This window comes from Plectrocnemia conspersa, unplaced genomic scaffold, assembly GCF_051122295.1.
Source record: "Plectrocnemia conspersa isolate PC_06_02 unplaced genomic scaffold, ASM5112229v1 ptg000006l, whole genome shotgun sequence".
Classification (NCBI taxonomy): domain Eukaryota; kingdom Metazoa; phylum Arthropoda; class Insecta; order Trichoptera; family Polycentropodidae; genus Plectrocnemia; species Plectrocnemia conspersa.
In genome coordinates this window covers 9,603,643-9,619,150 of record NW_028277170.1, presented here as the reverse complement: position 1 = coordinate 9,619,150, position 15,508 = coordinate 9,603,643, and the positions used below count along the sequence as shown (strand labels likewise).

Genomic DNA, 15,508 nt, shown 5'->3' with positions numbered 1-15,508 from the left:
CACTGTTGAATTGGACTGGCTTAGTTTCTCGGCAAGCTGATAGATAGTTGAATATGATTTACTTCCATTTCTGCAGCCAGGACATCATTGTCTATATTTGCTGGTCTCCCACAACCTAGATTATTCTTAAGGTCGTATTTTTCCGTTCGATTATTTAAATCATCATTGACATTAACTAATTATTATTGATTCGCCTACCACTTCATAAATCTTTTTAGTTTCCGAAGTAAGCATAACATGCAATTTTGTATAAATTCTGCCATCAAAATTTTGTTTTAAATATCAAAATATGGAGTCCAGATATGCACCACCACTGATTAGGCTTTAACGGCCATTTTGTAGTAGAAAAAAAAACTAAAATATATTTTTATTTGCATTTTAATTATTATATGTATATTATAAGTTCATTAAATATTGTTTTTACTTTATATTGTTATTTTAAAAATTTACACATAAAGTGTGTACTTACTGGTATCTGTATAATAAATGGACTGACCGATTAAAACATTTTTAATATTTTATGAAGCGATAGTTGTGGATGAAGATCTTCATCAAAGAGACAGCGTTTGAACCACCTTGTATGTACACCAGACCCGTCAAACTCGATCATTGGTATTGGCCAAAATTACAAGATTTTAATTTTATGTGGGACGCAAAAAAAGCTCACTTTCGGAAATTTTTCTTTACAAAAGCTCCCACCAGCAACAAAAAAATTCCATGCCCGGGGCGCTGAATATCCGGGAAATATCAAACCATGTTTGAACCGCAAAAAAGTTTAGTTTGGGCCACATGCGGAACGCGGACCGCGATTTTGACAGGCCTAATGTATACGATACATACTAGCGACTTAGTCTCCACGTTCTATTAAACAAACGTTACGTTATATCGAATCGGATAAATGCACCTGCTCTACTTTCATTTTGCCTCATAATTGAGTAACGTGTTAATTACGTGAATTTTGTGAACTGGCACAAACCGTTTACGGTCAACCTTGACCGTGAATATCATAAAAAGAATATATGTATATATAAATAAAATGATCCCTACGCTATTTTGTACATGCTAATATTATGTACATATATGATTTATTTAAAAATATATGTTGAGCACGTTATACAATATATTATAGCAATATTTAAATGGATAAAATCTGAAACATAATTCTAGAAATTGTGAGGAATAAGAACTTCAGTTATTTAAAAATGTTTGATATGGCTTTCTACGAGAATGCAGCGAATCATATGATATCAAAGCTCACAATGGTGGTTAAAAATCTCTTGATTCTAAAATTCATAACGATGTAGTCTACACGGACTTTTAAAAAGCATTTGACAAAGTTTATCATGAGCTAATTTTTCGGAAGATCAATAGCTTCGATCCGATAAACATTATATATTGATCACTCTGGAGTACCACGGAATCCATTCTAGGTCATCTGCTCTTTTTTCTCATCATCAACTACATACTACATGCGGCAATTAAAAACTCGGAATATTAATTATATGCTGATGACCTACAAGTGTTTTAAAGCATTCGCATAAATTTTGATTAAAAAAAAATGGAGTCGCTGCGGAGGTGGTCGAACAACAATCGATTACTTTTCAGAATCGCAAGTGTCACGTTGTCATTTTTTTCAGATCTCCTTGCCCGTCAGAACTCTCTTACAGTTTAAGTAGATGTGTTTTAAGCATGAATACCACCGTCGATGAACTATTTTTTTATTATTACACGAATTGACAGGTTTTCCATGATGGCCATTATAAAAACAATAATTAAACATGGTGTACACTTAAAACATTTGAGCATCATCTCAAATATTTTTTCCAGCTCAGTGCACACCTAAAATATTTAAACACCATCCCAAATATTTTTCCAGATCTTCATAGCTATCAAGGAAAACATCCTTGTGTTTGGCAAGCAAGCTGACTCGTGAAAAAAGAGGGTTCTCAAGCGCTAACGTCCTGGCCGCAACAGATACGAATAAGGGACGCAGATTTTGTATACACATCGCTAAAGTTTGCGATAAGGCGTCGGAGATTCATGGCTTCGTTATACAAAGCGCATGTCACTTTAATAATTTTTTGGCGAGTAGCGTTCTGTACGATACGATAGTTCGTATCGTCCTCGAATATAGCTCCATAGTATGGAAATTAATTAAAACGGAATACTTATTCACCACAAGGAAAAATTAGAAGAAAAGGTTGCTTAATGCAATTGCAAATCCAAAATTGAGCTGCGAGAAAAATTGCAGATGGAATGAAGAAAATTGTGTTCATCCATCACTATACCAAAAAGGGTTGCAGCTTTAATTAAAACTCGTAGGTAGGCCAACTAAATAAGCTCAAAATAAACAATTTAATTAACCTTGTTCAGTTTTTTATTTATATTTTCACTATTTTTTAAGATATAACACATCTATTGAGGTGCCCCATTATTATGGACAAGCCTGTATATGTACTCCTTATAGATATATAGGCTTTACCATAATAATGGGGCACCTCAATAGATGTGTTATATCCTAAAAACGCAACACAGTCAGTTCGAGAGCTATCCATTTCATCATTATTCATAATTGAGAAAGAGATAGAAAGCTTGGGTTTGAGCACCTACTATTAGCTCTAAAGCACACGATACGGATATACTTCGATATACTTATTATTAATCCCGTTTATATTTTGAACTTTATATAAATTAAAATCATTACTATATTTTTTATATTTATCATTCAGAGTAAGTTTATCGAACGTATATCCGTATCGTGTGCTTTAGAGCTAATAGTAGGGGCGTAAACCCAAATTTGCAATCTCTTTCTTAATTATGAATAATGATGAAATGGATAGCTCTCGAACTATATGTGCTAACGCATATAGAGTATAGTATATTTTTGCTAGTAGCGTTAGGAAACAATTCATTATATTCTTGGCGTAGCGTCTACTCAATGAAACACTTTTTGAATTTGCTACTGTTGACTTTTCAATGATATATTTTTATACATAAAGCCCTAAAATCAACCAATAAAATCTATTTAAATAAATATGCAATAAATAATTATATGAACGGTACTGTTTTAATAGAATAGGATATAAGAAAAGTTTATAAATATATGTACATTGATAACAAAATAAATGTTTATATATATATACGCATGCTTTGATATCGACGTTCAAGTAATTACATAATGCTTAATGTTAATGTGTACAATAATAAACAATTATATAAAGCCATTAGTCTGATCGCATGTACGTAGTATATGGTTCACACACTATCTGTGACAAATGTTTAGTTTGTTATACACATAACAATATTGTTTATCTATTTATCTATGGAAACACGATTTATAAATTATTTTTTGTTAAAAACTCAACATAATTTTTTTAAAACTCAATATATTTTAAAGTTTATATGTATAATTTATTGATAAATAATATATTATAGATAACGTAGTTACCGCCTTCTTTAATCACTTAAGACATTGTATAAGTTAAAATCATTAGAGTCCCTCCGCTTTTAAACTATTAAAGAATCTACTTTGTAGAAACAACAAAGACTTGTGTTAATGAATTTCATCTTATTAAATTTATGAATATCTTACGTTCCGTTTGTAATAATATTTCTCACTATAGAGTTATATTATATGACTAGAAGTGTCAATGCGGCTTTGCAACACTACCTCAATATTTAATCATATTTCTTTTACCGAAAAAAATCGGACTTATATTATTCCAAACATATGTATGTACATATATAATGTATTAATTTGTATAGTAATATTTATGTAAATACTAATAAAAAAATAAAAATGTATATAAAGGATGATCCAATTCGAGTTTTCTATGTTGGCAGCATTGTAAATCAGACAGCTGTCAATAAACACGCGTGTTCAAAGTGTCAAATGAAATGGATCGTTTAACCACAGCTTAACTATTCTACAGACAGGAACAGCTATACAGGCGGTCGCCCGGTGCGCCAGCCCCAAAAAGGGCGCCAATTACTCCAGATGTGGACGCCATTTGATTATTTAATAATTAGCACGGATTCTTCGAGAAAAAATTCAGATATAAATTTTCGTGGTAACCGAGATATTTTTTTGCTTTTTCAGGAAAAAATACCATTTGACTTTTATCTAAAGAAATAACAATTCTGTACAAACTGTGTATCGAAATTTACGGGAAGATTATGGTAAATTTCATCGTCCTACTGAGCAAACAATAATGTGCTAACATATGTATTTAAATATATATACAAACTTATATTTGTAGTAAAAATAAATCCAGGATTTTATATGCATCAGCATTGTGTTAATTTTACTGATTTATAATATTCAAAATCAGTCAAAATCTTTTATATTTACATAGATTTAAATCCAGGGAACTTAAATCAAAAAAATAATTTTTGCTGATTTTTAATTCGCCAACACATTCTTACTACACTTTTTTTTTGATAAGCTATCGAAAACTTTCATAAAAAAACAAATAATTGCATTATTATTTGTTTTTAAAAGGATAACTATTCTCGTAAATGAAATTTTTGAGAAGTATTCTCAAAAATAAAAGATGTTTTTTACAAACTTTAAATTCAAAATATACTTTGCGATCCTAAAAAAATAAGATAAATGACATGTGCCAATTCTGTATCATCAATTTAGATACTACGGTTTTGAGATGATGTCTAAATATATTACATTTATACGTCCACATGTGTATCATTGAGTTTACGAAATAATTACGAGATTGGTGTTACGAATAGTAACACAACACAGTACGGTTAGGAATCGGATTCTGGTTATATAATCCCGAGATTGCGACGCTGGCAACGTAACCAGGGCCTGATATTTTACGTGCAAGAATCATTATGGACCAACTGCACTAAATAACTTCGGTGTGTTACATGAAATTTCTTAATCCCACTTTGCTACTAAAATGAGAGGTGGGGGCAGATTAGTCAGTAACCGAAAACCGCGATGTGCTATGTAACGTGTCCGATCGAAAAAAACACGTTATGTAACCTAGCATCGGCCAAAAACGCCAATTCTAGTAGTTCATGGTCAGTAAGACCATTCTAGATTTAACATTCGGTTACATAATTAACGTTAAAGACAAATCCTTAGCAAATACATTTTTATTTTTGATTTGTGTAGTTAACGTCAATGAACTACATTCCACGTATAGTTATATAATACTGATATGAATTAAATAAATAAACTCAATGATATTTTTCACAATACATATATAAATAAATATTACTAATACAAAATATGCGTCTGTGGGTATTTTTTATATAATATTATTTCGGCATGATGTACTATGTAGTTACATCATTGGTATTATTTATTGTGTTGACGGAAAACTAATCTATAATCCATAATATGTAACTATCGGATCAGTAGCAACACAATATATGTAGGTCATCACTTTTATTGATTTTGTATGTGTAAAATGAATAAGTTTTAATTAGATATCTGCATATTAAATTAAAATATGAAAATGTATTTAAGTACACTAATCAGGCAATTTTAATTTAATTATAATATTATACTTATAGAGTTATTAAACACAAACTTACTTTCACGAGTCAATAGCTCGGCTTTGACAGTGAATAAACATATCTATGGGTAAATGACCGTTAATCTCTTATAGAGATTTAAAGACGACTATCTGGAATCGTGCATTTTAAGTATGAGTCCTTAATTTATGATACACATATTTTTTCACCGCAGCTGTTTTATATAAAGCGTTTAAAACTAATGTGCAGAAAGCGTTATTATATCAATGGCTACTAAACTAGATAAAATGGTAATATATCCCATTACATCGTTGTTTTTTTTCTACGCCATTTATATACTTTATAAATGTATCAAACGTACTAATAGAATGTTAATTATTGCGAATATGATTATGTATATATTACAAAATATTACAATTCCTGTAATACGTACACATATTCCAAATATTATTACTACGTTTAACCACATACGTATACATTCAAAAGCAAATATTTTAATTGTAAATATTTATAACACAAAATGATATTTACTCTGCAAATATTATTTTATACACTTACGATGTTTATGTAGATAGTATTAAATGTATCAATTATCAATTTACATCCACATTTTTTCAATTTATGTTACAATAATAAATAATATGGTTAATGTAAATGTAAATATATTATATCAAAAAACAATTCGCAATTATTTATATTATTTGAATTGCGGGATTCGTCGCGATTAGAACTTACGTTTTTATATTTCGGTAGTGATGCTCCTGGCATGCTCACGAATTTTCAGAATTTTTTTTTTTTAAATTCGTATCTATGACAGGTGCATCACTACCGAAATATTGAATTATAAGTGAATAACCCTGGAATTTAAATAATATTATATCTAAATTCAACATACAGTTTATTTCATTGTGTATTCGATTATAAAACAATTTACTTCTGATTCTAGTTTTATATACTTTTTTAATTAACTTTGCAAATTATTTCTGTTAAATAAATTTATTCTAACGATTATTTAGTTTTTATTAAAAAGTAGTTGATGACAATATACTAAAATCCCAGAAATACATATTCTCGATTGCATGTTTGATTATTTCATTTTCAAGACTTACTTTAATTAAAAATTGTAATATATTTTCCGGATAATTGTAAAGTATGCATATGAAACGTCCAAATATGTATTAATAACAATATTTAAGGAATTTATATAAATTTTGGTTTAAAATTATGTAACAAAAATCATAAGATTTTTTCGGAGCAAAACTTGATTTCTTACCTAGTCAATGACTTGCCATACAAAAATAATTAATCAAAACTTGAGTTAACTGAGCTTGAAGCAAAACTTGAGTCACCGTTGCACAATTAATCATTACTTCTATCATAATATATTGAACGCCTTAAAATATTGTAATGATATAAATCTGTATTATTACTTATCATTACATAAATATTAAATAAAAGCGCCAATGTGTAATTTTGTTATAAAATACAAGCATGCGAATATATTTTTATTAGTCTTTCGCAGATTATGTTTCTTTATGAATTGATTAAGAAGTCCAGGATATTTTTCTAATACTATCTTAACATTATTTTCACTGGTTAATATATGTATATAAATATATAATTATTTGTATTAGTGTTTAAAATTACTTAATCGAAAGCATATGTATATGTTATAAAGATAAAACTAATCCTGACACTAGATGCGATTTTATTTAGTAACAGTGTTCCAACACAACTCCCTATTATAATTCACTAAAAAACTACCCAATCGTGTTTTAGAATGGTTAGAAAATTCTAAATTGTAAATGTGTATGCCATTGTGAAGGATTGCGAAAAAAAAGTATCATATAATATTAGGTTTATTTAGGAACCTTGGAGTAATAGCAATATATGAATAATTTTCCATTTACTTCATGTTTTTTAAATATACATAAAGATTTAAGAGATTTTTTTCTGTCAATTTGTTCAACCGCAGTAGTGAATGTAGTTATGGCTCATTTATTTTAATATATGATGTTATTTTTTGAGGGACGGCTATCAAACACAGTTGCAAATACCTATATAAATGGTGCCATACAGACCCTTTGCGAGTTTAAAGGAACTTTTTTTAGGTTGCAAAATTTATTTGTCAAAAATGGTTTTTATTCAACAAGAATTAAGAATCAGTAAAATACCGAAATAAATGTATTTTAATTTCTGTGAACGCAACAAGGGCGAACATGAGACATAGTCGCCAGATGAAATGTCAAGCGACGCGAAGCAGATCACGTACTCTCTCGGTCTCTATCATTGAAGTAGTTTCTTTAAAGTTTTTAAAAAGTATTACACATTAAAAAATATGCATAAATAAAACCCACATGCATAAATAAAACCACCGTTTCAAAAAATGATCTGTTTTATTCAGACTATCAAGCCAGAAGCATGAGTGCAAGTTCCACAAAGTATTTCATTTCAACTATGTTGCTAATTAAAAATCCATGGTCGCGATAAAATTTCAAACAAAACGGGGATCAGATATGCAAAATGTTTGCGCATCACTGATATAGATGATTGAAATACAATATATAAAATAATTTTTAAGGATCTTATGTCTTAATTCAAACTATTTGTGTGTAAATACAAATTCATATGTAGAGGATCACCAAAAATTGTAACAATTTTATAATGTGTAATAATATTTAAAAAAAAAAATAAAAGCTTAAAATTGTTTGTATTCGTTCTATATGAATTACAGCACATAATAAATAGGTTGATTTTTAAGACAAACTATTTTACAAAAGTATGTATATAATCTGTGATAGTAAGCGCATTTCTAATAATATGTAAGTCTAAAGCTTAGATTTTAGACTATTGTAGCAGCAATTCACGCAATTCATAATGGTAAAGACGATAATATGATAAAAAAATAGTTAATTTTTAGGTTACCTATAATTTATATGTACATACATATGTAAATATCATGTATAATTTTCATGCTTAATTCGCAATTATCGTCTTTAGTCATAATCATAATATTATGATAAGCACTATTGTAGTATTGTGTAAAAATCGTATTTCATATAATAATAATTATAATTATTATGCTATGCTTTTTAATATCTTGGAACATATTTTAGCAATTTTATTTGTATATAGAATTACGATTTTCGTAGATTCGATTTATGTTTTAGTGACCTTATAAATTTTAAATTAGTGTCAAAGCTTATGTAAATCAAGAAAGAAAAAGACTCAAGGAATTGCTCTCATTTTCTTCCTTTAGTTGAGATGTTACACCACATCATTTGACTTATATCTTCAAGCTTTCTACGTATCTACTTAGCATTCCATTTTGTTTTTCATTTTTAACATTTTTTCACTTACGGTGTTACATTTATAAAGGCCCCCAATTTGAACTAGAACTCCGATGCACCGAGTCGCATTGTCCTTCTAACTTTTCCTAAACACAATAAATTATACGTGGTTAGCCATACTAAAAAAATATAAAATTATCTCTACTATATAAAAACATTTATGATAAATAATAAAATACTACTTTTTATTTACACATAAAAACTATATATATATATTTATTTATGATAATATCAAAAATATTACATTTGTACTGTGTTTTCGCAAGTCCTTGCTTGAGGCTCGAGCTACATCCTGGTATCATATATTGTATCACGCATTAGGTATATATAGGAAAAATAATATTTTACATCATTAAGCATTTTTCACATGCCTATATATATTTTTCAATCGGCCTTTTACATAACTCAATCACGTAAGCGTAGTCGATGTTTATTTTTGACCTTGCAACAGCAAGGAATTTATGTAAGTTTTTCAATGAGAATTTTTTAAATGTTTACAACATAAACTTCGCATTTAGTTCATTATGTAATATTTATAGAATAAGTTATATTGTACATAATTCTAAAGATAATTTTCCATTAATAATATAAAGAATATAATAACTGGAAGTGAATTTTGCACAAGCCAACAAAATTAAGACTTGTTAAATTTTAAGATATTCTTGATTTTATTATCTTCAATTTTTTTAATTTTTTTTTATTGTAGTAATATTTAATTATTATCAAATATAAACAGTGCACCAATTAAATATAATGATGTAATGCAAAGTTTAAAATTATATTTTAGGAAATTTAAAATATAAAATCTGTAATATAAAAACTTAGATTTTATTATCTTTCCATTATTCTTCTTGGGACACATTTTTTTTAATGCATAAGTAGAGATAATTTATGTGGTTTGTAAATAAACTCTTGTAAATACATGTGCTTTGTTCTATTATTAAAAAAATTTTACAGTAAACACCGATTATCCAGGTTAGCGAGGACACGAATAATTGTAGAACACTGATAAAGCAAACTATTAAAATTTATCTGTTTTTAAAATATGTATAATAATAAAAAAATAAAAAAAATTTTGCTATTGAGAATCATTCAATAATTTTCGAATATCGACATTTTCAATCTGCATATTTCAGATATATCACTTGCTTCATTCAGTCTCTTAGGAATCCAATATATCTAGATATTACCACGTTATGAAGAATCTTTCTCTACGATCGAACAAATGTTTATATATGGCTTTACTTTGACTAAAATTGTGTTATTCCATGCATAATATCCAATATTATCATTTAATTTATTTCGAGCAAGATAATCAACCCTGAGTTTATTAATACGTCAGTTTATAATAATACATCAAAAAGACGTTATACCCATTTTTTTAACTAACACCAACAAATTAAAACTGAGCGTTTAAATTAAATTATAAATACAGTAATGTGATTAAAAAATTAGTTTATAGTGATATTTAATTTCTTAATCATACAGAAACATAGTCAGTACCATTGGTTGCTTTTTAAATTAATCTCAATTTTGTAGATGAATTATTAGAATATAATAAAGAATGCAAGTGCATATTTAAAAAAAAACTATGCGAATACTCCTGTCGAAGGCACGCGAATAAATGATGAAATTCAGAGAGGTCAATCGCGTCACTCTAATAATAGGAATCTTTTATCTCATCGGCCGGGATGAGATCGTTCGACGAATTAGTGTTTATATTGGAAGCGGCTAAATCAGTGTGATGCTTCGGTCTGAAACACAATATGCGTTCGTTAAGGCGAAAAATAAAACGGTCAAACTTATGGTTATTTCAGTGCAAACGTTTGTAATCGATCCGCAATTAACTTAACACCTGTTTCTTTCGAAGCAAAGAAGAGCACCTTTGTTACATTTAATAATGCATTGGAAATAATTGCTTTTTTTTGTGGATAACTGTCATTCTTTTTGCCTATCTTACTAAAAACTCGCGAATTAAACAATAATTCCTATATGTAGTAATTTAAATAAATATTTAAGTACCTACAATAATTGACTGAAATTAATGCTACAACCAATATAAAAGTCGATTAAATTAACTGAGAAATGATGTCAGTTGTACTAAATTGACAAGATAATGACGAAGAATAAGCTGCCAGTTAATATATTACAGTTTTTATACTCTCGATTATGGATAATTTTAAAACCAGATAATCTGAAGCATTAATTTTTATTTAACTTCTAACCACTATTTAGTGTTTTTCCGATCAACAGTTTGAAAACATTTAAAATTTTCTATTAATCTGTATATTTCAGATTAATAACTAATTTCAGTCTCTTTAGATTGTAATACATATATTTTTACGTTAGGGAGAATCTTTATTCACCAGCTTTACTTTTGCTTAAAATTGTGCTATTCTATGTGTAGCCTTTAATGTCGCGTCATTTTTTCCCTGAAATTGCTTGAGCCATCATTTTCCTCAACAAGAGTTTTAAGAAGACCAGAACGGTAAAGCCTTTTCATTGATAGTATAATTGAATTAAATTAATATTGTAATTATTTTAAAACCGTTTTTATGATGATTTTAAAATCTTAAATTTATTTAAAAATAAAACGGAAAATCTGCACAAAAGTACAAAAAAAGTACTAAATTTCTTATTAAAAATGTATAACAATTTATAGAAATATATTAATATAATGATTTTTCCAAAGTCTAATACGGACCTGTGCTAATAAATAAATTGAATCGGCGTCTTGCCGGCCACGCTGTGCACCCACCCACGCCACAATTGCAAATAAAACGGTAACTGGCATGCTTGTTCGATTTGTCATAAATTAAAGAGTTGTAACAACATACGTGTCTTACATAACTCGTCCAAAACGATCATTTGAAGGTGAACGGCTGGTTGCTTATTATTTATTAATTATATTTTAATAGTATAAATAAATCAAAATCGATAAAATAAGTTACGTGTCTGTTGAATTGTGAAGTTCGCGGACGCAATGTGACGTGTGAAATAAATCTTATGGATGGTACAGAAAAAAGTTAAGTAACATTGGCGAGGATTTTGTGCAATAAAATATTTACACACATAAAACTCGCTCTCGAAAACCACTATAGAGCATGTTTTTTATGTGTGTATGTATACGTATGAGTTTCGTTTCGTCGTCGAGTTACATAACATAATCGCCTTAGCGGCGATTACATTATGCATTATTATGAAACGTTTAAAATTTCGGTCGACTTGCGACATTTTCATGTAATGTACTGTTACGTTCAATGAGGGGTATAATAGCGAAAACGTCAAAGTATACATCAAACTTAGTTCATTCCAAAACCAGCTATTAAAAAATGATATTAATATTATTTTTATATTTAAAATTTAGATATTTTATATAATATATTTTATTTTTAAATTAAGAAAATCATCGTATATGATACATGATTATCTACTTCCTATTATTTTTTAATATTTATGGTAGTCCATTTATCGAAGAAACATATGTTCTCAGTATATTATAAACGCAAGATTAGTGATAACTAATAAAAATACAGTGTACTATCGATTATCCGTACTAAAAATATAATAAATTTATCTTAACTAATCATGTGTTGATTAAATGCATCTGGAACTCATAAAATTAAACCTTTGCAGATGAGAAAAGCAATAAATCTATATAGATCACTTAAAATGAAATGAAATAAAAAAATGTGTTGATTATTATGAGTCATACAAAATATTATAGATGAGTCATACAAAATTTTTCAAATATTAAAAACAGAACAAATAGAATATAAAGTCTTTAATGAAAAATGGAAAACATACACACAATGTAGAAATATGGCAGTCAAAGTATTAAGAATGGCTAAGAAGAAATGTTATGAAAAATTGATAGATGAAATACAAAATGATCCAAATAAGATGTGGAAATCAATAAAACAATTAATTAATCCAACTCAGAAAAACGACATAATAAAAATGGAAATTAATGGAAATATATATCAAGATCCTTATATAATAGCAGAAAAAATGAATACATATTACATTGAGAGCATAGAAGAAATTGTGAATTCAATACCAAGGATTAGTAATTTAGTACAATATAATAATAAAGCAATAATTGTAAAATTTAGTAAATTTAAATCAGTATCATTAGATGAAATTCATAACATACTATGTAAATTTAAAAAAGGAACTAGTACTGATGAACTAGATATAAATATAATTAAAGAAACATGGGAAATAATAATAATTAAATTATTTAATAAATAAAGCACTCTCCTTAGGAGAAATGCCTGAAAATTTAAAGATTGCTACTATTGTACCTATACCTAAAATAAAAAATAGTAAAAAAGTTGAAGAAATGAGACCAATCAACATGCTACCGTGTATAGAAAAAATAATAGAAGAAGTAGTAATCAAACAATTAAAGGAATTTATTACTTCTCAAAACATAATATGTGAACAACAATCAAGATTTAGAGAAAAGCATTCCACTGAAACTGCATTACAAGTAGTGATAAATGATTGGCTGTTGGCTAAGAATACAAACAAAATCATTGGAGCAGTTTTCTTAGATTTCAAGAGAGCCTTCGAAACAATAGACAGAAAAAGTTGGAGAGTATAGGTATAAGTGATATAGTTTTAAGATGGTTTAATAATTACTTATATAAAAGAAAACAAAAAGTTAAAATAAATAATGTATATTCTGAAGAGAAATTAGTGTCTTATGGAGTACCACAAGGGTCTAAATTGGGACCATTGTTATTTGTTTTGTATATTAATGATATAGTTAATAACGTGAAAAAATGTAAAATTCATCTATTTGCGGATGACACATTAATGTATTGCATAAGTGATAACATTAAAGAAATTGTAAAGAATTAAGTATATTAGAAATATGGTTAAAGAATAATGTACTTAAATTAAATGAGAATAAAACTAAATGTATGTTTATTAATTATAAAAATGTGTTAGATAATAGTAACAAAATAGTTATAAATAACTCTAGTATAGAAATAGTGGATAATATAAAATATTAAGGAGTAATTGTTGATACAAAATTAAATTTTAAAGAACATTGTAATTACATATTAAAAAAAATTAGTAGAAAAATAGGTTTATTATCTAGATTAAGAAATATATTAAGTATAAATACAAAAAAAATAATTTATAATAGTATAATATTGCCCCATTTTAATTATTGTGCAACACTATTAAATATGTTAAATAAATTAGATAAACAAATGTTGCAAAAATTACAAAATAGGGCAATGAGAGTAATTTTAAATAAAAATAGATTAACTAATTGTAAAAGTATGATTGATAGATTAGAATGGTTGAATGTTCAAGAAATATTGAGTATGAATGTTTTAGTATTTATATATAAGTTAGAAAATAATATATTACCAAAATATTTTAATAAGTATTTAATAAGAAATAAAGATGTACATAAATATAATACTAGAAATAGAGAAAATTTAAAGAAAATTAAGTATAAGAAAACGAGTACGGCTAGGGGAATTATGTACGGAGGTTTTGATTTATATAATAGTCTTCCAAGAGAAATCCGAAACAGCAAAAATATAACGGGTTTCATAAATAGAATAAAAAAACACCTTCTTACATATAGAAATAAATTATAATATTAAGACTTTATTATTGTATATTTTCATTTTTTCTTTTTGTTATGTATTTTTTATATATTTTTATATATGTTTACTAAATTTGTTAGATGTAAAGATTAGCTATTAAGCTAAATAAATTAATAAAATAAATAAATAATAAATAATTATAACTAAAAGAGAGCATTGATTGGTTCCAAATCGTGATTTTTAAAAATTAAGGGGATGCCTCCGAAAGCAGTATTGTTAATAAATAATCCGAATGAAAGCATATTGAAAACGAATGACGGTTTTATAGATGCAATTATTTTTAACGCCTAATATTACAAGTATAATTCAACCCATGGACAAAGGTGTTACATCAACAATGCTGGTCTTCTCAAAATTCTTGTTGAGGAAAATTATGGCTTGAGTAATTTTTATAAAAAAATGACGACATTGGATGCTATACATTTAATAACACAATCTATCGTGGAGAAAGATTATTCATAGCCCGTAAATATCTAGATGTATTGGATTCTGAAGAGACTGATGAGACAAGTGATAAATCTGAAATATGCATAATGAAAATGTCGATCAGAAAAACATCATCTATTTAATATTCATAATTTAATAAAATACTAATAGTAGAAACTAACAAAATAACATGCGTTTTATTTAATTCCGAAGTGCTATAAATATTATTAAATAAATAAATACTTTGCCAATCACTCTCTTCTTAATACAAGGAAAGATTAAGAGCTATGCAAAAAGGGCGTACTAAACACTGAAATAAAATCTCGAAGACATAAAAAATTGGCTCTAAAATGGGCAGCTAAATTTAAATATGAGAGGAAACGAATTAAAGACTATTCTCTCCGTTAAATATGTGCAACTGCTACTGCAGAAATATTTGAGAAAAAGTAAAGGCTATGAATATACATATATAAGCCGCGTAAAAACATTATGAGTAGGGATTCCAATCCCGGGATCCCGAATCCCGGGATCCCGGGATCCCGAACGATTTTCAATACCCGATGAGTCCCGGGATTATAAAACATAATCCCGAAT

General features: G+C 27.6%; 1 protein-coding gene across 2 annotated transcripts in view; it reads right to left on the bottom strand.

Moving 5' to 3' along the window:
• LOC148234189 (LON peptidase N-terminal domain and RING finger protein 1) overlaps nucleotides 1-15,508 on the bottom strand; it is a 67,790-nt gene that overhangs the window by 17,398 nt on the left and 34,884 nt on the right. The window contains exon 1 of one of the 2 annotated variants that reach the window (XM_088187900.1): nucleotides 8,863-8,938. The exons of the other annotated variant lie outside the window; for it this stretch is intronic. The gene's annotated coding sequence lies outside the window, so the exon portion shown is untranslated. Of the gene's footprint in view, nucleotides 1-8,862; nucleotides 8,939-15,508 lie in introns of those variants that run through there. 2 annotated transcript variants of the gene reach the window in all.